This window comes from Myotis myotis, unplaced genomic scaffold (assembly GCF_014108235.1).
Source record: "Myotis myotis isolate mMyoMyo1 unplaced genomic scaffold, mMyoMyo1.p scaffold_m19_p_14, whole genome shotgun sequence".
NCBI classification, from domain to species: domain Eukaryota; kingdom Metazoa; phylum Chordata; class Mammalia; order Chiroptera; family Vespertilionidae; genus Myotis; species Myotis myotis.
Window position 1 is genome coordinate 6,248,936 of NW_023416318.1, and position 24,566 is coordinate 6,273,501.

The following is a 24,566-nucleotide window of genomic DNA, read 5'->3' on the forward strand; positions in this document are numbered from 1 at the left end:
AAAGTTGAACCAATAATTGTTATAACCTCTTACTGAAGAAAGATGAACTAAACCATGCATATGTAAATAATCCTAAAGTTTAAGTTTGGCATATAAAATTATAAACCCCTGTTATCCAAAACCTTACTGATATCAAAGTTAGAGGTAAGCATAACTCCCTCTTAAGAGGAAAAGAAAGCCACAGTGAGTAATTCAATAAATATGTGTTGAAAACAACTATTATATTCTTCTAGTGTTAAATGTCCCTGGCGTGATATTTATGGTATAAAAGTAAAAATGTTTCTAAGGATTCCCATGTTCTTTTTTCACGTGGGGTGGCAGCAAATAGCCTTTGCTGCAGGAGGAACCCTTTAATCAGCAAGAATGAAGTCTGATTACCAACATGGAATTGGTTCCTAGGGGTGAAACACTTTATTTGCACTGCCAGAAAGTTACTCTTCTACTCAAGCTGGGTCTCCTAAGGTAGATGCATAATTCCTCTTACCCTCATTGGAAAATGCAGGAAAAAACCCAAACAAACAAAAAACCACATAGAGAAAGGCACCACCAGAGCAAAAGGATAAAAAAGGGGATTAATGTGATATAAGGGCGTAAAAAAACAAACAAACAAAAAAAACCATGAAGTGATAGGAAGGCAGGAAGGAACATAGGCAGAGCATTCTAAGAGAAAAGATGACCAAATTCCAGAACGGCGAAGTCTGGAGGAAAGTGATGAGGAAAAAAAAAAAATGGGCTTAGAAATACTTGGTGCAAGGAACTGCTAATTTCTGGAAAAGGTTGGCATTTCAAGACAAGGCAGATTGGTGAAACACGCAGGTCAAATCACTGGGTTACAAAAGTTATTTCCCCAATTCACCAACAGAATTACTTTTAGCGTTTCATTTGTGTTTAGCCCTCCACAAACACATTAAAAGGGCAGAGACGGTGCAGAAAAGATCGCTCAATTCAGCCAACAATGGCAAAGTGAAGTGAGCAACATGAAAATCTCGGGTAAAGAGGTAAAGACAAATAGAGCCCTGCCCAGGTGGCTCAGTTGGTTGGCGCATCCTCCAGTACACTGCGGGGTCTCGGGTTCGATTCCCGTCGGGGGAGCATATGACTTATCAATGTTTCTCTTCCACTTTCTCTCTCTCTCTCTCCCTCCCTCCCTAGAAGAAGAAGAAAACGGTTGTACGTGGATGTATGGGTCATCCCTTAGAAAATGCTGATAGGAAGACCAAGATACGGATGCAACTAGCACTAAAATCCCTGGGGCCAATGAGAGTAGGAGCAAATGTGACCACACACACACATTGTTCATACTAAATAATATCATGTGACAAAACCATTTGTCATAATTTGGGGATTTAAAATGGTCCTCCAGTATCAGGAATATCTGAATCTCTTTAGATCTTACCATTTCCACTCTAAGGCTATATATCAGCCAGCATGGCCTACTGAGCAAGTAAGATTGACTGAACCTGCCCACACTTCCTACCAATCTGGATAGTGACAAATCAGAGGGTTCGCATCTTAATAGGGATAAACGTATAATCAAACTCAACAACACTGACCATGGTCTCACATGATTAATTCCACCCCTCAGCTCCTGACAAATTAAACTACAATAAAACCTAGCTGCTCAGCAAAATGAGGCTGGAGGTGTACATTCAGGGAGAGTTTTCTTTTGTATCTCTGACTTTTTGGCAACTTCTCTTCACCATTCAGCAGACACTGAGCAGGGCCCTATCAACTTGCACCACTCATCCCAGGTATGGCTCCCTGAAAACTGTCTATCCACATTCCCTCTCAAGAAGCCTGGGTACCATCCAGCTAGTAAGATAATTGCCTCCATCAGAAGAGATTTTGTGGGCTGCTCACTTATGTGTCTTTTGAGACAACATGAGTGATATTTTATGGCAACGCAGGTCTAATCATGATAATTGGGTAGATATTTTCTCAGCTTTTCAACAAAGATAACACTGTGTAGCCATAGAGAAGCTTGGAAGAAACAGAAAATGAATCTTAAACTTATTGTCATTATCTTTCTGGAAAAAACCTTTTTAGTGCCTTGTTTTTCGCTCTCTTCATATTTGATCTAGCTCTTGAAAGTTAAACTCTGCTAGCATTTATGTCTGATAATAAATTGTTATTTATTTAAAAGTAAATATATATAAGATTATGTCATTGTATAGGAAGGACAAATCTGCGAATAAATGATTTACAAAGGTGCACAACTGCAAAATGCCAGATTTTATGTTCTATTTATCACAACTGCTTGGTTATAATTTTTCTTTTTTCCTGATTATAAAAGCAAAATGTGTTCATTAGAAAAATATCTTATCCATTTTTTTTCTCAAAGAAGTACTTGGGGCTTTTTATTTACTGAGTTTATTAACCAAGAAATAGATTCAGACTTTATGCATTATGTATTTCAAATTTGTGCATATATACCTTACTATTTTATTTTGTCTTAGTTTTTACTATTTAAAATGTGTATCATATTTAACTATCACTTATTTACTTTTAAATTTCTTTCTTTTTTATGCTTAGAAAAGCCTTCCCTACTCGATATAAAAGTAAATGTAGATTTTTTTTCTAGGTTACTTTTGCAGGAGTTTTTCACAAATTAGATTTCCAATTTTTTTTTACCAATTAATTGGCTGTACACCATCATTACCAAACTGTGTATTCTTTATTATAATCTTGCTGATAAAATGCAAAGGTTATGAACTTTAAAAAGTGATGTAAGACTATTCAATACAATAACTCATGGAAACTCACAGTTGTTTTTCTATACGCAAAGAATAATTGTCTTAACATGCTTTAAGATATTGTAAAATTGATATTTCCGAACACCCGTATAACCTTCCATTCACTTTATGTCTTAAAAAGGTCAATAAATTTAAATTAAGTAAGTGTACAAAATAAATTTACTAAATTGCTCCTCTAACTACCAAAGCTATAGAAAATTATGTGGCATATATTGAAAGAAAGACATAGATTAAATAAAGCTTAGCCTGGCTTTAAAGACACTCATAGTCAACTGTGTAGGCCACGTAGTAGGATATGGAGACAAAGCAACAAATACACCAATAACTCTAAGAAAGGTATAACAACAGTGGAAAACAAAGAAAGAATAGAGAAGTTAAGAGGAGGGTGAGATGGACTACTTTTAAGGACTCAGATAATAGAGAAGTTAGGAGGAGGGTGAGATGGACTACTTTTAAGCACTCAGATAAAGGTTTACCAAAAAGGAAGGATGCAAACTAGAAGCGCTTAAAGGAGGTGTACAATGTCTCCTAGGCAGACAGGAGAATATGAGTCCCAGGTGCCCCTGGGAGAGAAAAAGAGTATACTGGGAGAGCAATGTTTTGCTTGCTAGGGCAGAGGATTCTCACAGAGGGGTGCGAGCATATCTTTTTGGAATATGAGCTTGAGTTTAGAACATGGGAGCTCTCCATGGCAGGCGAAGGCATTTAGATTTAATTTGGTAACCACAGAAGCACACCAAATGGTTTTCGGCAAGGAAAATTAGAAAGATGAAAAACTAATCTGGTGCAGGTGTGTGTCAAGATTAGGGGATGTAATATCGGAGAAATGACACCCGGGAACAGAGAGAGAGGATGAAATTATATGACAAGAGGACAGTACAGTATTAAGCAGCCTGGAGGTTTTTGGACGGTTCAAAAATCTGTCACCAGAAACCAGCGAGAGAAAGGAGTTGAGAAAGTTCATATGTCAAGAATAATCAATGATGGTGGAAAAAAATCAATTACTTAACAAGAAAAATGTAGTCGGAAAAGAAATTTTCAAAGTATTGAACTACATTCAATGAATCCATCCAGAGCCATCTTTAAATTGTAATTCTATCACAGTAGCATTATTGTGAAATAACACAATCATGATGTATATTAGGGACAAAAGGCTAGAAGGAAGTAAGACAAGAGAACATTCTCTCTCACCCTCCTAAACTCACTGGGAACAGAGAGCTCCAAAAACCTTATTCAAGTATCTCGTGAAGTCATTGACAATCACTCCCTAGGCATTTGATCCACCTCTATAAATTTATTTCTGAGATGAAGTAGATTGAGAGGGCTACCTTTTCCCCCCATTAATCCTGTCCATTTCCAAAGAAGTGGAAGAGACACTGGTTAGTTCAGCATCTTCCATGATATAGATCAGTGATGGCAAATCTATGACGTGTGTGTCAGAGGTGACGCATGAACTCATTTTTTTGGTTGATTTTTCTTTGTTAAATAGCATTTAAATATATAAAATAAATATAAAAAATATAAGTCTTTTTTTACTATGGTTAAACAAGTCAGAAGTCCAGACCTTATACATAAGTATCTAGTGAAGACTTGCATCTGGAATTCCTTTAAGTTCTTCAAATTTCAAATTTAATATCACCAAACCAAACATCAACTTACCCCTAAAGTATGTTTCACACCAGGAGGACAAGTGATAAAAATTAGGTTACACAGAAGGAAGACAAGTGATAAAAATCAGTTATCCTTTTCTGTACCATTATCCTCATTCTCTCATATCCAGATGGTTTCTGATTCATATTTTATCAGTGCTGTTTTCTCCATCCCTTCCACCTCCTCATGCATCATCCCTCTTCCAAGCACACTAGCAACTGTATTATTTGTTGGTCCCTAAAACTGGTGACATCCCTACCTTCACGTTTTCTCCTTACCCTGGAATGCTATGTTATAATTTGTGTTTATGAGAAACTTCTACATGTTCTTCCATTTCCCATTCAAATGTACGTCTTCTTGACCTTTATCTAATGTTGTTTGACCATAAATACTACTTCATTGTTGCTATCTAAAACTTTGTCTTTTCCTCTACTTCCTAACATTTTCTTTAGTTATTTGTTTGTGGCCTGTCCTAATGGCAGACATCATGTCTCACTCATCTTGATAGTCTAAGTAGGGTATCTTACCTAAGAAAGGCAATTAAAACATGTCTTTTCAGCTGTATCAGGTCTAGCTGTGAGCACAATTAAATATCATTTTCAAAGTACAATATTCGTTTACAGAATTACACAAACATAGTGCAATTCTACTCTACAATGCGTATTTGCTTTCAGTTCATGTCTTATAAGAAATATATGACTTAGACACTTCAAGAAAGGGAGTTACAGAGGAGAAACCAAGATGGCAGCATAGGTAAACACCGGAAATTGCTGCCTCCCACAACAAATTCAAAAATACAACTAAAAGACAAAACGGACATCATCCAGAACCACAGGAAGGCTGGCTGAGTGGAAATTCTACAACTAGAAGGAAAGAGAAAAGCACACTGAGACTCAGAGGAGGTGCAGAAGTGCAGAGTACAGAGACACACGTGGCAAGGGCTGGGAACTGAGGACGCGGCTGTGTTTCTGAATCGGGAGGGAGTCACAAGCCCCCAACTGCTCTGAACTCTAGTTCCGGGTGAGTCTCTGGGGACCCAGACTCATACAGAGAGAAACTGGATTGTCTGGCAGCGGGCAGAACTCGGAACTTGAGGGCGGCTTTCCCTCAGAAGTGCTTACAGCAATTACCAGGACACTGAGACTCAGGGCCCCTTAGGGCAGGGCTGAGGACCAGCCATAGCTGCTTGCTCCACCCTGCTGATTCCCTGAGACCCTGCCCCACCCAAGCTGCAGCAGAAGCTTTTGCATATGAATTCCCTGGCCCTTTACAATCAGAAAATTACCTAACAAACTGCAGCTGGGCCAGACAGACCCAGAACTTCCAAGAGAAGGCCCAAGGCCCCACAGCAGCTTGCATTGCTTCATAGCTGGGCTTCATCTGGGCACCTCCAAACCCCAAACAAGGAAGGAGAATCTGCAGATATCTTCATAACTCCTTCTGGGTAACCTCAGGCAGAGGCTAAATTAGCACCTCCTTAGATACAAGAGCCAGTGTATCCAGTGGTCAGAGTGGGACCATCCAGATTACAACTCCTTAGATCCATAAGGGACACACTCAGGGGGCAGACTCAGTGAGCACCAAAGCCCCACTGAAGCAAGTCTTGCCTCATAAGGGTGTCTTCAGCACAGAAGTTCTCCCACCGTAGACACAGCTGATTCTCACAGCCAATTGGTCTGGAGGTCAATTCCTCCCAGTGATACCTACAACAATCAAGGCTTAACTACAACAAGACTGTGCACAAAGCCCACAAAGGGGTGCACCAAAAATGTCCACCTCAGGTAATTGGGGAGGCTGAGCCACTGGGCCCTATAGGACACCTAGCACACAAAGCCACTCTACCAACACAGGGAAGCATAAAAAATGTGGAGACAAAGAAACAGGTCACAAATGACAAAAATGGAGGAAAGCAAATGAGTGGATATAGAGTTCAAAACCACACTTTTAAGGTTTTTCAAGAACTTTCTAGAAATTGCCGATAAATTTAGTAAGACCCTCGAAAAGTCTGGTGAGACCGCCGACAAATGTAGTGAAACCCTCACGAAATCTAGTGAGACCCTCGAGGTTATGAAAAAGGACCAACTAGAAATTAAGCATACACTGACTGAAATAAAGAATATTATGCAGAGTTCCAACAGCAGACTAGAGGATCCCAAGAATCAAGTCAAAGATTTGAAATATGAAGAAGCGAAAAACACCCAACCGGAAAAGCAAAATGAAAAAAGAATCCAAAAATACGAAGATAGTGTAAGGGGCCTCTGGGACAGCTTCAAACATACCAATATCTGAATTATTGGGGTGCCAGAAGAAGAGAGAGAGAGCAAGATATTGAAAACCTATTTGAAGAAATCATGACAGAAAACTTCCCCTACCTGGTGAAAGAAATAGACTTACAAGTCCAGGATGCACAGAGAACCCCAAACAAAAGGAATCCAAAGAGGACCACACCAAGACACGTCATAATTAAAATGCCAAGAGCAAAAGACAAAGCAGCAATAGAAAGACAGTCAGTTACCTACAAGGGAATAGCCATACAACTTTCAGCTGATTTCTCAACAGAAACTTTGCAGGCCAGAAGGGAGTGGCAAGAAATATTCAAAGTGATGAATACCAAGAACCTACAACCAAGATTACTTTATCCAGCAAAGCTATCATTCAGAATTGAAGGTCAGATAAAGAGCTTCACAGATAAGGAAAAGCTAAAGGAGTTCATCACCACCAAACCAGCATTATATGAAATGCTGAAAGGTATCCTTTAAGAAGAGGAAGAAGAAGGTAAAGATACAAATTATGAACAACAAATACACATCTGTCAACAAGTGAATCTAAAAATCAAGTGAATAAATAATCTGATGAACAGAATAAACTGGTGATTATAATAGATTCAGGGGCTTAGAAAGGGAGTGGACTAACTATTCTTGGGGGGGAAAGGGGTGTGGGAGATGCTGAAAAGAGACTGGACAAAAATTGTGCACCTATGGATGAGAACAGTGGGTGGGGAGTGAGGGCAGAGGGTGGGGTGGGAACCAGGTGGAGGGGAGCTATGGGGGGAAAAAAGAGGAACAACTGTAATAATCTGAACAATAAAGATTTAATTAAAAAAAAGAAATATATGACTTAAAATTAAGACAATTAGTGATTCCTACTTTCCAAATAGAAAAACAAATAATTATTTGATCTGCTTGCCTTGTATTTTTGAGATACAATTTACATAACATAATTCACCACTTTAAAATATAAAATCCAGCCATATTTTAATATGCCCAGCCAGTAATGTGCAACCATCACCACTATCTAATTCCAGAACTTCCATCACTTCAAAAAGAAAACTCATACCCATAGCACTCATTCATCACCTCTGCCTTTCCCCCAATCCCTGGTAACTACTACTCTGTTTTCTTGTATATATAGGTTTACCTATTTGGACATTTCATATAAATGATATCATACAATATGTGACATGCTATACCTGGCTTTTTTCACTTAACATAATGTTTTCATGATTACCCATGTTTTAACTTGTATCAGTACTTATTCCTATTTATGACTGAATATTATTCCAGTGTAATGATATACCACATTTTGCTTATCTGTTCTTCAATTGATAGTTTCAGTTTGGGGCTGTAACAAATAACGGATATAAGTGTATAGAGTTTTGTATTAATATATGTTTTCAGGCCGAAACCGGTTTGGCTCAGTGGATAGAGCGTCGGCCTGCGGACTGAAGGGTCCCAGGTTCAATTCCGGTCAAGGGCATGTACCTGGGTTGCGGGCATATCCCCAGTGGGAGATGTGCAGGAGGCAGCTGATCGATGTTTCTCTCTCATCGATGTTTCTAACTCTCTATCTCTCTCCCTTCCTCTCTGTAAAAAATCAAAAAATATATTTTAAAAAAAAAACATATATATATATATATATATATATGTTTTCAGTACTCTTGGGTATATACCTAGGAGTGGAATTGTTGGGTCATAAGATAACTGTAAGTAACTTTTTGAGAAGGTATTAAAATAATTTCCAAAGTGGTTGCAACATTTTTTAGTCCACCAGCAATATATGAGGATTCCAATTTTTCCACAGACTCACCAACATTTTATAGAGTCCCTCTTTTTTTATTAGAGCCAGCCTAGTAGGTATGAATAGGTATCTCATAGTGGTTTATTAGTATATTTGTATGTATCTAATGATTAATGAAGAAGAGCATCTTTTCATTTGCTTACTTGCCATTTGTATATATCCTTATGAGAAATATCTATTCAAGTCCTTTGCCCGCTTTTTATTTATGTATTTGTCTTTTTTATTATCCAGTTATAATAGTTGTTTATGTATTATGTATTCTGGATACTAGAGTTTTATTATATATATGATTGTAAATAATTTTTCACTTTCTCCTCTCCATGCAGTCATTTTTCTTCTTAATTAAATTTATTGGGGTGAAACTGGTTAAAAAATTATATAGGTTTCAAGTTTACAATTCTATGATACATCATCTGTATATCTCATTGTGTGCCCACCATCCAAAGTCAAATCTTCTTTTGTGACCATATATTTGACTCTGTTTACCCACTACTGCTCCTCCCACCCCCTTTCCCTGTGGTAACCACAATACTGTTGTCTGTGTCGTGAGGGGTATTTTTGTTTGTTTTTCTTGTTTGTTCATTTCTTGGTGTCTTTTGATACAAAAAAGTTTTTCATTTTGATAGAATCCAATTTATCTTCTTGTTTCTTTTGTTGCTTTTGCTTTTGATGTCACAACTAAGAAACTATTGGCTTGATCCAAGATCACTAGGAGTCAAATCAATTTTTCTTCTAAGAGGTTTATAGCTAATTCTTATATTTAGGTCTAAGGTATATATGTTGAGAGAAGGAGTCCAAATTCATTCATTTGCATGTAAACATTCAGTTGCCACAGCACCATTTCTTGAAAAGATTCTCTTTTCCCCAAATGAACTGTCTTGTCACCTTGCTGGAAAAAAAAAAACAACTGGTCATAAATGTATGGGTTTATATATAAATGCTCAATTCTATTACATAGATCTACATGTATACACTTATGTCGGTATCATGCAGTTTTGATGACTACAGTTTTGTAGTAAGTTTTAAAACTGGTAAGGGTGAATCCTTCCATTTTTTTTTCAAAGCTATTTTTGGCTATTCTTGCTTTCCACATGAATGTGAGGATCAGTTTGTTGATTTTGGCAAAAATGACAGCTGGGATTTTGATAATGATAGCATTGAACCTGCAGATTAAATTAGGGAAAGCTACCATGTGTAAACACTGATGTCTTCCCATTTATTAGGTCCTTACATTTCTTTTAATGATGTTTTAAAATTTTCAGTACACAAGTCTCCAATATTTATATATTAGTAAATATCTGCACTTTTTTAAGTGAAAGGGAAAATACTGAGTATAAGTTATTTTATAATTATAATAAGGATAGAAATAAAATCTGTTCAAAGTTAACATTTATAAACTTTTTATATCACGTACCTATAACTTTTTATAAAATATTTACAATAAATACTTGAAAAAGAATATTTATTTTTATACATTAACTTGTCTTACTTAAAAACAATTCTGCAACAGTAAGTTAAAATGAGCAGCCACAAAATGTAATGCACCTTAATTTAAGAGATCAGCTATTCATCACAGCAACAGCACACAAAATTCTTTCCATAGGCAGCCAGGCGTCAAGATAATTTCATCAGATAAATAGATCTACCTCAAATTATTCAAGCCGAAAACAGCTATATGCTGCTCATGGATATCTTTGTTCAAACTTATAGTACTCATATTATTATAACATACTTATTTGTGCAATTCTCTATGAAAAGACAGAGTTAAAATTTTAACCACATTTTTATAAACTAGATAAAATGATTCAGCATTAATAAAAATATCTTGACTTGCCACTTACTAATAATTTCACATCCATATTCAATTAATATCCTACAAAGAAAATCCATGCTTTCAATTTGTATCATCTTTAATAACTGATGTGGATCACAGAATTTTGATGTGATGGGTTCATTAATGATAAATCAATATCGATATGTATGCATACAGCTTAGACCAGTTGAATACTTACAGTTAATTCAAGGCGATTTGCCCATTTTCTTAATGTGCAGAATCATTGAAAGGTTTTCATTCAAAGTAACCATTTTTCATGATTAAAGGTCATAAAAATAATACTAAAGTTCACCTTCTCCTGAAGTCTGAAAAAGATCTACTACCCAAAAATTAAACTCTGCACCAAACAGAACACTTCCACAGCTAATGAGTAGTGCAGAACTGGCTGATGTCTTAGTATTTAAACATTCCAAAAAGCAATGCTCAAAGTAGGATGAAGATGGTATGTAGCATAACAGCTCCAGTATAAAAATGATGACAAAATAACAGCCAAAGAATAAAGTCATTGAGATAAACTTTAGAAATTTTAATATTGTGAATATTAGCATAAGCATGTTATCACCATCATCAGAACAGTGTTCACTCAACGCAGTCCAAGGTCCAGAAAAATTCTAGCCCATGCTATTGAAGAGCCACATTAAAAAAAAAAAAAATCACTGTAAAATACTTAGGTATAAAGGCCTAGAAACATACTAAGTAAATATTTGGAAGTGAGTATATGGAATCCAGGTAAACACTGCTTATTCCAAAGAGAAAGATTAACAAATATACTGATTGATTTTAAATATAATAATGTATTTGGCGTACTAAGGAAGAAATAAATATTGAGAATAATTTTTAAAGTAAAAAGGTATATTTAGACTATAGTATAGTGTACTTCATAGATGAAGAATAATTCATACTAAATCTAAATGACTTTTTTTATATAAATTACTTTATTCTTTGGCTGTTATTTTGTCATCATTTGTATACTGGAGCCATTATGCTGTATAACATCTTCACCCTACTTTCATAGATGAAGAATCATTCATACTAAATCTAAGGTAGAATAAAAAATTCCTAATTTGAAATTTGAAGAAAACTAAAAGAAAAAATGAGCAATATTTGAACCATGAACTGTCTCTTCTTAATAAATGTCATTCATTTTTTTATGGCCTTCAGTATCATAAATTTTTTTCTTCATAGAAAAAAAAAAACATGCCAATGAAAGGACTATTAACTAGATGATAAAGGTGAGGAACCTTTTTTCTGCCAGGGCCATTTGGATATTTATAATATCATTCACGGGCCCTATAAAATTATCAACTTAAAAATTAGCCTGCTATATTTGGTCAAACACTTTTTTTTATCCTCATCCAAGAATATTTTTCCATTGATTTTTTTAATATACTTTTTATTGATTTTTTACAGAGAAGAAGGGAGAGGGAATAGAGAGTTAGAAACATCCATGAGAGAGAAACATTGATCAGCTGCCTCCTGCACACCCCCTACTGGGGATGTGCCCGCAACCAAGGCACATGCCCCTGACCAGAATCGAACCCAGAACCTTTCAGTCCCCAGGCCAATGCTCTACCCACTGAGCCAAACCAGTCAGGGCTCCATTGATTTTTAGAGAGAGTGGAAGAGAGAGGGAAAGACAGAGAGAAACATCAGTGTGAGAGAAACATCAGGGCCCAGGCCAGGGAGGAGCCTGCAACTGAGGTACTTGCCCTTGACCAGAATCAGACCCGGGACCCTTGAGTTCGCAGGCCAACGCTCTATCCATTGAGCAAAACCAGCTAGGTCTGGTCAAATATTTAATTAACTCACCCCTAATGACTTGGCAGGGCCAGACCAAATAATTTCTTGGAACTTATACAGCCTGCAGGCCAGACATTCCAAACCCCTGAATTAGAAAGTTGTTACTTCTCTTCTCAAATTATCTTTAATTAAATATAGTACCAGTTAAAATATCAAGGGTGTTATTTATGAAATTTGATAACCTAGTTTTCATATCCTTCTAAAGAGAAGGTATAAAAACAGAAAAGTTTGGAAAAAGAAAATCCATCACTTTCTGGCTATCACAACATACTGTTAAACTACTGTAGTTATGATAGCATATTATTACTTCAGGGACAACAGTCTTTAAATCCAGAGAATATAATAAGTAAATTATACTAAAATAAATAATCCACTAGAAAAACCTCGGTAAACATACAAACACACTTATCACAGCAGAAGCAAAACATTAGGCCATTAGGCAAAAAAGAAAAGATACTCAACCGCTCTAGAAAGCAGAGAAACAAATTCATATGACAAAGAGATACCGTTCGTACCTATTCATTGATAAACTTCTCCAACTTTAAAATTATGCCATACTGGTAAAAGGGTAAGGACATTTATATTTCCTGATCTGCTGGTGGAATGTACATTAGCACTACCATTTTAAAGAGCAACTGGGCATCAACTATTAAAATCTAAAATGTGCACACCTCATGGCTCCAAACTTACAATTACCAGTCTACCTTTTTAAAAGCACACACTAGTACATGTGGACAAGAAACCTGTTTAAGGATGTTTTCCACGGCATAGTTTGAAATAGCAAATTGGCAGGAACTAAGTATCTATGAAAACAAGGATTAAATAAATCACAGTACAACCACACTATAAAATAATAGTAACGGTTAAAAAATAATGGTGTGGCCCGGCCAGTATAGCTCAGTGGTCAAGCATCGATTGGCCTATGAACCAGGAGGAGGTCAGGGTTTGATTCCCGGTCCGGGCACATGCCCGAGTTGTGGGCTCCATCCCCAATGTAGGTGTGCAGGAGGCAGATGATCAATGATTCTCTCTCATCATTGATGTCTCTCTCTTTCTCTCTCTCTCTCTCCCTCCCTCCCTCCCTCCCTTCCTCCCTAAAATCAATAAAAAGTTACATTTTAAAAAATGGTGTATATATTTATTACCAGCTAAGCTATATGGGAAGTGAAAATGAGGGATAGAACACCATGTTACCATTTAAGTAAATATAAAAATGTATATCTTGCTACATAGACCTTGACCACCTGCACCTTTGAGGCACTTTCCTTAGTCTCCCAAAGTCAATCTGTCCAGGACACAGCCCATATTTGAAGGCAGAGAGCACAAGCATTTTACCTCTGTAGGTCGCCAAAAACTAGAAACTTAAACTCCAATCAATGTAATGTTACACAGATATTGATGTGAAAGAAGACTTTTCATTTTCCTAGGAAATGCTCAATATGTTTAATTAAAAGTTAGAACACAGTACATAATACCTATGATCTCAGATTTGCTTTGAAAAGTCTTCTACATGATAAACTCAGATACCGTATACTCATCACGTGGAGGGGGAGGGGGACAAAAACAACCAGAAATTCACCAAATGTTCACTGGAGAGTTAGACTTCAGTAATTTTTATTCTCACATTTATTTTCTTTGTTATTTTCTAGATGCTCTACAATGGTCATGTACTGATGAAAGTGTAAAAACACAAAACATGTTCCCTTTGAAACAATGTCCCCTCTGTGGCTGCATTCTTGAGATACCTCTATACAGATAGTGTCCAAATATTTCCTGCCTCCCAGCCTCTCCCCTTTACTCCCGTCCCACTGCTCAGTGGCCTCCTGAGCAGTTATCAGAGTCCCAGCCTCAGTTCTGGATGTGACTTCTCCTCTCCCCCTGCAGTGCTCATTAATCTCATCTTCCTGCTGACTCAGCCTGTCCCAGTTCCCAGACCAAGGCAGGGCTGAATAAGGTACTAATACAAGGTCATCCCTTCCTTCATCTCTCTCCCATCCGCACTAGAGCAAAGCTTCTGGTTCTGTGTCCGCCTGGACTTGAGACCCAGGCCACTGTGGAGTCCGTACCACACTGCACTACACACTGTCATGTTCTAGCTGTCATGTTCTTTCTGGGATTAAACTCTTCAGGTACTTTTCACCTCTACTAGACTGTTACATCATGAGGTCAAGTGCTACTATATCTTATTCATACACAGATCCAGGGCTATATCCCGCAAAGCAGTGGTTTCAAAAACTTGTAAGAAAGTTTACTTGAGCCCTAGCTGATCTGGCTAGTGGATAGAGCATTGGCCTGTGGACCGAAGGGTCTCAGGTTCAATTCTGGTCAAGGGCACATGCAGGTTCAGTCCATTGTGCAGGAGGCAGCCAATCCATGATTCCCTCTCATCACTGATGTTTTTTATCTCTCTCTTCCTCTCCCCTCCTCTCTGAAATCAATAAATATATTTTAAAAAAAGAGAAAGTTTACTTGATGTATGACTGCTCCATTTGTTTAACCAGAAATAGGATTTGTTCAAAGATAGAATGAGTTTGGAGGCTTAATCCATTAGCTAGGACTTATAAGGAACTAATGCAGGATGAGGTTTATAACAGAATTATTAGGGAAACACACACACACACACACACACACACACACACACACACACAAGAATCTAAAGTGGTTGAGAACACCTTTAAAAAAAGAGAGAATAATTACTGTTTTAGTTTCTGCTTTAAAAGCAAAACATGAAAATCTTCTTGCCCGAGGTCCTGGTTTCACAGATGGGCAAACCGCAATCAAGTTGGCCTGCCGGGATTTCAGGCTAGTGCCAGCGCGGACTTTTGCCTCCTGTCCCAGCTCCATGGGCCCCATGGGCCTGGCTCTGCTCACCACATTTTGTCTGCTTGCCAACTTGGAACTATTCCCTTAGATCTAGACTCGCTCCCCTGAACTAGGGTCTAAATGTCTTCATTCCTCTTCTCCTACAAACCTAGCTTTCTACTTCAACCTCTTTCCCAAAGACTGAGAACATCATGGCAGGTCTCTAAATCAAATTATCACAAACTGCTATCTGCTTACCCAACATTCCTTTCCCCATTCCTTTTTCTGAACAGAACTGCCATTTGGCTTATCTACCCATAAGCCCACCATGCATGGTGATTCCTTCCCCCTGCTGTTGACTGGATGGGGATGGCCATGCGATCCAGTGCTGGCCAGTGAGATCAGACGGGACCACTGGTTGAAGTTGAGGTCTGGACCCAGAAGGGCAGAGTCCAGGGACCGGCAGAGAGGAGAATCTAAGCCTAGGTCTGATGCCTGGAGTGACCTACCTCTGCATTTCTTATGTTTACAAATATTTTTGAATGTATTTCCTTTCTTCTGCTGCCAGGTTACACATGGCAAATAGCACCTCTCTAAAAAAACTTATCAGTGGCTTAGTTTTCCATTTGAAAAGAACAACTTTAAAATAGGAATCTGGTGGATATTTGGATTGGTTTTAGTTTGAAACTATTATGAGCAAAGCTGATATTCAGTTTCATGTAAAAACAGTCTTTGTGCATATGTTTTAATTTCACCTGGGAGCAGAATCTCCAGGTTGTGTGCTAAGAGTATTTTTAGCATTCAGGGAAACTACCAACGTGTTTCCTAAAGTGTTACATTCCCACCAGCAAACTCTCAGTGCATCATCTGGTTACTTCACACTCTCCAAAACTTGATATTGTTGGTCTTTTTCAATTTAGCCATTCTAGTGTTTATAGAGTGGTAGTATACTGTGGTTTTTAAATTTCATTATTTGGGTGAATAAGAGAGTTAAGTGGCTTTCTATATGCTCATTGCTCATTTGTATACCTTCTTTTGTGAAATAGCTCTTTGGATATTTTGTTCATTTTTAGTTGGATTGTTTGTATTCTTATTGAGATGCAAGAGTTCTATATACAACTAGAATAATTAGTCTTCTTTCAGATATATAGAGATACATACATTTAGCAAATCGTGTGTCTTTTGAAGAGTGGACTTTTTTTGATATAAAGTTTAGTTTCTATTTTTCTTATAATTTTATGATTAGTGCTTTTGCATCCTAAGACTTCTTTGCTTCAACCAAATCACAGACTTCTTCCTATATTTTCTTCTCGAAGTTTATATATTCAAAATCATTTACAAATCTCAAAACATATGCTCAACAAAAGAGACAAAAATGAGTGCATATTTTTATGATTCAACTATATCCATTTCTAGAACAAGAAAACCTAATCTATAAAGATGAAAATCAAATAAAGCAGAGGCAATGGAAATTTATCTTAGTTGCAGTGGTGGTTACACAGGTATAGTTGTCAACACACAACTGTAAATGGATGTACTTTATTAATATATATAAAACATATCTCAGCAAATTTAATTATAATTTTTTTTTAATCCTCACCTGAGGATATTTTTCCATTGATTTTTAGAGAGAGGGAAAGACAGGGAGAAATATCAATGTTAGAGAAACACATTGATTCGTTGCCTCCTACATAAGCCCTGACCAGGGCCCAGGGCCAGGGAGGAGCCTGCAACCTTTGTATGTGCCCTTAACCAGAATCAAACCCAGGACCCTTCAGTTCACAAGCCGACACTCCATCCACAGAGCCAAACCGGGTAGGGCTCAAAGTTTTTAATGGGAATTTGGAGCTGGATTGATAGAAAGACTGGTGACCACACAGTCCCACAGGATAGGATCCGGGGAGAAGCAAGACAAAAATATTAACCTTAGAGTATACTAGTATATAACTTCTTAAATAAATGTTATTCTAATTACATAAATATCATTTAGTGTTTTTCAAAGATAGTGACATTACACAAACAATCCAACTGTACTTTGGGCTGGTCCCTAAATGAAGGTAACTGACTGCATCTGCAATCCAGGAAAGATCTTAAAAAGGAGAGAGAGGGAAAAGATGGGGAGGTAAGAAAATGAAATATTTCTTAGTTCTCCTTTGTCCAGGGACACTGTGAAGCTAAATTTGCAATTTTCTTTCAAAAGGGAAAGCCCGTGGCACTGAAGATGATGGTTTTCTCATGTATCAAGTGGTTTATGTTTCAAAAGAAAAAAATCAAACAGCACACATGCCTTGAAATTTTAAAGAATAATCACATGTGGAAATTTAGAATTTTTTAGCTAGAAGACACTCCATATATCATCTAATCCAAGTCACTTAAACATTTAATAAATAAGCTTTAGACAGCTTGAGGCTTATCTAGTCATACAACTAATTAGCTGAAAACCTGGAGGAAAAACACAGGTGTCCTGAGGTCTGATTCAGTGCTTTTATAAAATTACTAGAGGCCCGCTGCACAAAATTCATGCATGGATAGGGTCCTTAGGCCTGGCCAGCGATCAGGGTTGATCAGGGCCTTCCTTCATTCCGTGCCGCCCCCTGGTGGTCAGCACACGTCATAGCGAGCGATCGAACTCCTGGTCTCCTGGTGGAACTCCTGAGGGGACACTTTGCATATTAGCCTTTTTTATATATATATAGATAATATAGCCCAATGCTCTTAAAAGAGCAAGGATTTTTAAAAATCCTGTTGAATGAATTCAGGTTAGGTTAATGTGTTTAAAAAATACATAGAACATATAACTGAAGAGAGGGATAAATGTAAATGCTGACATTTTTTTCCAAGGAGTTCTATATAGACCTCCTTATGCCATTTCTGCATAGTTGAGAAGGGAAATGGGGCATATTTTGTTAAATAACACCAGCAGGTATCAATACCTGAAGAATACAATGAAGAGTAGTCATAAATTCTCAAGAATTGTGAGTTGCCCTCTCCTAGAACTAGCTGAGGACAATTCATTCTTCCTGAGATATTTAAGGTACATTCCTACCTTCTTACTGAAAGATGAATTAATGATATTTAACAACTGCTTTGGGCCCTATGAATTTCCGATACACTTGGATGACTGGATTCTCACCAAACCCTTGTCTAAACACAATTAAAATCAGATGAGAACATCAGATTCTTTGGTCATTTATGGCGTCCTTGTCAGTTCTAGTAGGCTGTGGGAGAACTGACATGTCTCCATTAAGAGTTAATAGCTTTGTTGAGCATCTACCTATGAACCGGGAGGCTGTGGTTTGATTCCCAGTCAGGGCACATGACCAGTTGAGGGCTAGATTCTCAGTAGGGGATGTGTAGGAGAAAGCTGATCAATGATTCTCTCTCATCATTGATGTTTCTATCGCTCTCTCCCGCTCCCTTCCTCTCTGAAATCAATAAAGATATATATTTTTTAAAAAAGAGTTCATACCTTTAGTTGTGAAACACCAAGGCACTATAAAAAAAAAAAAGATTGTGGATTTACTGCCAACATGGAATGAACAACATAAACCCAATTTACATAAAATGAATATATCAAAAGTGTCCTATTAATGTTTCTATAGCCCTTGTGATCTTATAAAATTAAATTACTTCTACCCCAACACAATGGCATGTCAGTCATTTAAAGTAGGAACACTGGAGCAAGTTAGGATGTTAGCTGATCTGGATCTCTAGCCCAATCGGGCTGTTTCCACAAGTGTTATATTACTTGGCTCTCCCAAAAAGATAAGTAAACAAAATAGCAAGACACTGAAAGCTAGCAAGATACTGAAAAACCAATACCCGGTTTTACATAATGCTTCACAACCATGATCTAGTCTGAAAGAGTGCTAACTGGAAAAAATACACATACGTATATACATATATGTGTCTATATAAACAACTGCAACATGGACTGTATCTGCATGGGAGCAAAAATATAGGAAACCCCTAGTTAATCAGGCAGTTATAAATTTTCAGCTCAATAGATGAAACAAAAGTGAATTCATTTTAGTCCATCCTTACTCCACCTTTCTGCTTGGACAACACCTTAACCTGAGTTCACAATTCTTATTTCACTCCTGTTAATGCACATGGGACTCACAGCTGAAAAGTAACGGTCTCGGAGTTGTATGCACAGGCAGCCTTTCAACAAAGAGGCGCAAAAGTCCGGTAGATTAAGCTTTATAAAGTCAGACTATCTCTTTGTGTCTTTTATAATGTGTTACAAGTAATAATTTCAAAGAGTTATAGAATGCATATTTGTGGTCGGGTTAGACTTCACCTCCACAGTAAAATTCACATTTGAAAAAAAATAAAAATGTCCAAAAGTCAATTTTTTCAAAAATTACTGATGCTTTAATATGGAACTGACTAGAGGTAATATATTTGAACATGTTTTATTTAGATCTGCTGAATCTTTAAAACATCAGAATATTGAGAAAAACCTTAAAATATAAAATAGCTTAATTATATCACTTATAATGTTGGATATTAATTATATCACTATAATGTTGGGTAAATTATTCATGGGTATATATTTCAAAAAAGTTAATGAACACCGACCAAACACAAAGGTTTACCAACAGTCTTAGCTAGTGAGCAACTGCCACCCCACACTGAGAAGATATTTAACTTGCTCAGACACAATGCCAGATAGATCCTCTATCCTTAGCCCACCTTCACCCCCAGTAAAACATTTTAAAGATCAGGACCCATTCGGAATTATTAATAATTTTGAACAGCCCTCCTCCCCCCAAGAAAAGTGCTTATGGTAATTAAGCAAAGTCAATAATAAGTGAAAATAAAGTTCCAGAAAATACAATTACTCTAATAAACACTGGCTTCATATATACCAACATAAAATAATCCTGGTTATTATCTCCAAGAAAAGAGTCCAAAAATACTTTGCAAAATAGGAGAGAGCTGTGATAACTATATTATCATAATATTAAATAATTCCGGTTTAGAAAGGTCAGGTTTTATTTAAGTTTAAAGAAAAGGACAAAAACAATACTCTGGGCCCACCCTGTGACACAGACCTTGGATTCCTCAGTGTCTTGGGATGGAGCTTCAGGTGAGGCAAAGAACTTACACAAACTCCCCTGGGTAGCTTAACACTCTATGATAAAATGGACCTCACACACAAGAAGTTGTTTTATCCCAATTGCTACTGTGATTACTCTGACTGCATATATCTAATACCTTTTAATATACTCATCAGTCTGTCCAAAATTCCAGGAACAGCCTTCCCAAACACACCAGGCTTCCTCCCACTCTGCTTTTCCAGCTGTGGGACCGACCATGCATGAATTCTTCGCAGGAGTCTATGTCCAAGCTCAAGCGCTACTCCTGACTGGAATCTTTCCCTGGCTCCAGAAACATCTGTCCTCTTTGGAACGCCTCTAACACATGGTCTTCATTTCTTTCCAGTACGTCAACATCTATTGCAGTGATGGAGAACCTTTTGAGCTCGGCGTGTCAGCATTTTGAAAAACCCTAACTTAACTCTGGTGCCGTGTCACATATAGAAATTTTTTGATATTTGCAACCATAGTAAAAAAAAGACTTATATTTTTGATATTTATTTTACATATTTAAATGCCATTTAACAAAGAAAAATCAACCAAATCAATGAGTTCGCGTGTCACCTCTGACACGCGTGTCATAGGCTCGCCATCACTGATCTATTGTCTTGGACTGTTTTTAAACCATTTCTCCTCATTATAATTATGCTTACTTCACACATGCTTTGTACCTAGTACTGTGCTTAACACATTTAACCCTTAAAGCAATCCCATGAACCAGATTCCACCATAATTCCCATTTTGCGGATGAGGAAAAAGACTTAAATAGTATGCAAGGGCAGAACACTCTACTACTTAAGTAGAGCATGCACTCAAATCTAAAGCTCTCTCCAAAGATCTCCTTCTTTGCTACTGTGAAATATGACCTCATGCAAATGCCTGTTCTCAACTAGAGTGTAAGCTAAGGTCAAAGAGTGTCTTTTACTTCTTTTGAAAAACCTCATACCACTAAGCACAAGGTTAGGAAGGTTTTAAGCATTCTGAGGGAAGCACAGAGAATGTTCCAGAATATTTCCTATGGGGTGCACAAAATGTTCTGTTGGACTTTATATGGACTATACATTCTTAAAGGTCCGGAAAACTAAAGGCAAAAGCCTGTAGAAATGAAATTCTTCAGAAGTTGGTCTTTATCTGAAAACTGGATTATAGTCAGAGTAGCAGGCTGCTTCTATAAGACATTAGCTGCTTGTCTATTTCATGTTTTATTAATTTTACTCAAGTCTCTCTCAAAATCTTGCTGTAAACAAGTGTTCGTTTCTTTTCTTTAATAACCTTGCAAATTTTGTTTTCAGTGAGTGAATGAATATTTACAAAGGAAACAAATAAAAGGTACCTTTCTTTCCCTAGTAAACACAGTATTTAAAAACTGAGCACACACCACATCACTCTTTATAGCAAACTGCAATAAAAACAAGCAGGGCAGCCCTAGCCGGTTTGACTCAGTGGATAGAGTTTCAGCCTGCGGACTGAAGGGTCCCAGGCTCATTTCCAGTCAAGGGCACATGCCTGGGTTGTGTGCTCAATCCCCAGTAGGAGGCATGCAGGAGGCAGCCAATCAATGATTCTCATCATTGATGTTTCAGTCTCTCTCTTCCTCTCCCTTCCTCTCTGAAATCAATAAAAATATATATTTGTTAAATGAGCAGGGCTGCTTCCTTCCCATACAACATATATGAAGCCCCCCAGAGAGAGAGAGAGCAGTAGAGTTACCAGGAGGGAAAAGTCATCTGAAAGTATATTAGGATGGTACTAACTTATGTATTCATATATAATCACCACCAAAGTTTTTACTAGCTTCATGGCATTCCAGGAAAAGGAACATCAACAACACCAACCCTATCTACAACTGTGTTCATTATTAAATCAGGTAGCCATTCCAATGCACACAGGAGTGATTGCAATTCTGTATCAGAATGTTGGTAACACTCATAATTCAACTACACTTCAGCCACATCGCTGCAGAGTCAGCCAAGCCATTAGTGGAATTGCATTCCTACCAAGGAGAGTTGGGGCCGGGGGTGGGTCCATCATTCCTAATATCGCACACTTCCTAAAAACTGTTTCAGATGATTAACTATATCAGCTCTCATCCAATCAGCACTCCATCACTTTGAAAGGTAATTCTCCTCATCTCAACTCCGACTTCACAGTCTCAGAAAATGCAAAAGTGCATATTGTACTCCTGGAATATAATAATTTCGATGAAAAGAAAAAAAAATCAATAATTTGCTCCACAGAATAGTTTTTTTACTGGCAGCTTCACTGAATCCGCCATTAATTTCAGTCCCTCCCCACATACTCATTAAACATAAAACACAGCTGCTCTACAGATATTAATATTTTCTGCTTTTGTTTGTTTTTTTAAAGGAGACTATAGATAGGGCAAAATACAGGATTCTAAAGACTCCATTTTTGATTTGTACTTACACTGTTGGACCTTTCTGAAATGATGAGTACACTGAACATTCTGAGGCATGGCTGCCTCGCCACACATAAATAAACTTTGCAGCAGTAATGCTTGCAAAAAGGAAAACTGACAACTGACTATTAACCTATATAACAGAAGGGGTTGGAGTGTAGGCTAAAGAAAGCAAAGTAAAACATGTGAGTTGGTGAAAACAATGGGTGCCAAAGCAACCGAAATTTTAAATTGTTAATAATGATCCCAGAGGTCATTCAACTTTTCCATAAACTACTAAGGGAATCACACTGTATGCTTCTCTCCAAACATCTTCCCAACTCCTGTCAGGTGGATGCGATTCGAGGAGGGTAAGGTCATCGGCTACAGGCTCTCATGCACCTAATGCTATCAAAGTGGTATATTGATAAGCCTGTGGACCATCACCTCATTACTCCAGAAACTGCCTATCCGTTGTCCTCTTTTAGAAGTTAACCCACAATGAACAAAGTGCATCTCTTCCACCCTTCTACTCCCCATCTCCCCAAAGCAAGCCACTTCAGTGTTTTGCGTGCTGATGAAAACATTGCATAAATAATAATGTGGTGCACACGCCTTAAAGTTTAGAGAGTTTGCGCCTTTGAAGTAGGCAGAGACAGGACTAAGGACACACGGGTTCAATCCCAAGCCAAATGTTAGGCGGGTGGTTTGAAAATATCCATCCAAATAGGCCCAGGGGAAAAGGACACAAGCCGCGTCCACTGCTACCACCCTTCTCTCCCCTCCCCTCGTTCTTGTTCTCTTCTTTCCTTGTGGCTTCTCACAGAGACCATCAAGGCAGGGAAGCCTGGATTTTCCATCAGTGAGACACACACTGAGAACATGTAATTCCCAGGAGGAAAACAGAAACGGCGAGAGAGGGGTGTGGGGGGCTGCGGGCAACATGTCCAAGTGACAACCCTCCCCGCCCCCACTCTACTACAGCACAAATCCATAGAGTCTTCCTCGAGCCTCTTGCCCTTTCAGTTCTTAGTACTCTTTCCAACTTGACCCTTTAATCCAAATAACGTCGGGATCTCCAGGCATCCGCCGTGGAAGAGTATGTCTCTCAGTATATGTGCCCAGTTTTCTGGGAGCCCCTGAACCCGGACAGTTTAGCAGGCAAAGGATCTCCCGTCGGGAAGGGGTGAAGAAAGAGATGGAGACAAGAGGGAAAGGATGCAGAGCTGCGCTCTAGGGCGAGCGGCTGGAAGAAAGACGGGGAAGAAAGAAAGGGTGGGAAGGAAGTGAGGCCGGCAGAGAGGAAGAAAGGGATAAAAGGAAGGCTAGAAGGGAGAAAGGAGGGGAGAGGAGAGAGGGATGTTGGGAAGGATGCGGGCGGGAGGGTTGGAGAGCTGGGAGGGAGGGGAGGATGGAGAGGATGAGAGGGAGGGAGGTTGGGAGGGAGGGAGGCAGGCAAGGATGGAGGATGCTCTGCTCGGGACTCACCTCTGTGGGTCGGTGGGAGTTTCTCGCCTCCTCCTCTCTCTCGCCGCGGCGCCCAGCAGCTGGAGGGGTGATCACAGAAGCGCTGGAGAGGCGGCGGCGAGCGCAAGGGCAGCAGCTGCAGCAGCCGCCTCTGGCCGAGGTGCGGTGCCTCCTGCTCCGCCCGCCAGCCCGGGTCTCCGCCTCACTCGAGCCTGGAAGCGGAGCCGCTCCCCCCGCCCCCCTCCCGCTCCGCGTCCAGCCCCAGCGCGAGCGGCAGCGGCCCGGATCGCCGCTAGGGGAGGGAGTCAGTGCGCAGGCGCGGCCGCTCGCTGCCTGGCGCGCCCCCGCGGCCCCCGCGGCTCCGCGGGGCTCCGGGCAGCACCGGGCCGGGTGGGGGCGGCGCGAGAACGCCCGGCCTGGGAGCTCGGAGCGGGCTGGGCGGGGTCGCAGTTGGAGAAGCCCCCAGCTCCGCGCGGCAGGTGGGGGGAGGGGATGGTGGTGGAGGGCGCAGGTGCCGTGTCCATGACAACCGCGTTGCCCTGCGGAGGGGACGTGGAGCTGAGTTGCGGGGAGGCTGGAGGACTGGGACAGAGAGCCAGTGCGAGAGACATCCAGGAGGGGAAAGGGGACTAGGGTTGAATAGTAGGAATAAAGGGTGAGCCGCAGAGGGCACAGACCGG

At 39.0% G+C, this 24,566-nt stretch overlaps 1 protein-coding gene across 2 annotated transcripts in view; it reads right to left on the minus strand.

The window, feature by feature from the left end:
• CTNNA2 (catenin alpha 2) overlaps positions 1-24,143 on the minus strand; it is a 1,123,259-nt gene extending 1,099,116 nt beyond the window's left edge. For both annotated transcript variants that reach the window (XM_036333987.1, XM_036333986.1), the window contains exon 1: positions 23,908-24,143. The gene's annotated coding sequence lies outside the window, so the exon portion shown is untranslated. The remainder of the gene's footprint in view (positions 1-23,907) is intronic.
• Between the last annotated feature and the right edge of the window lie 423 nt (positions 24,144-24,566).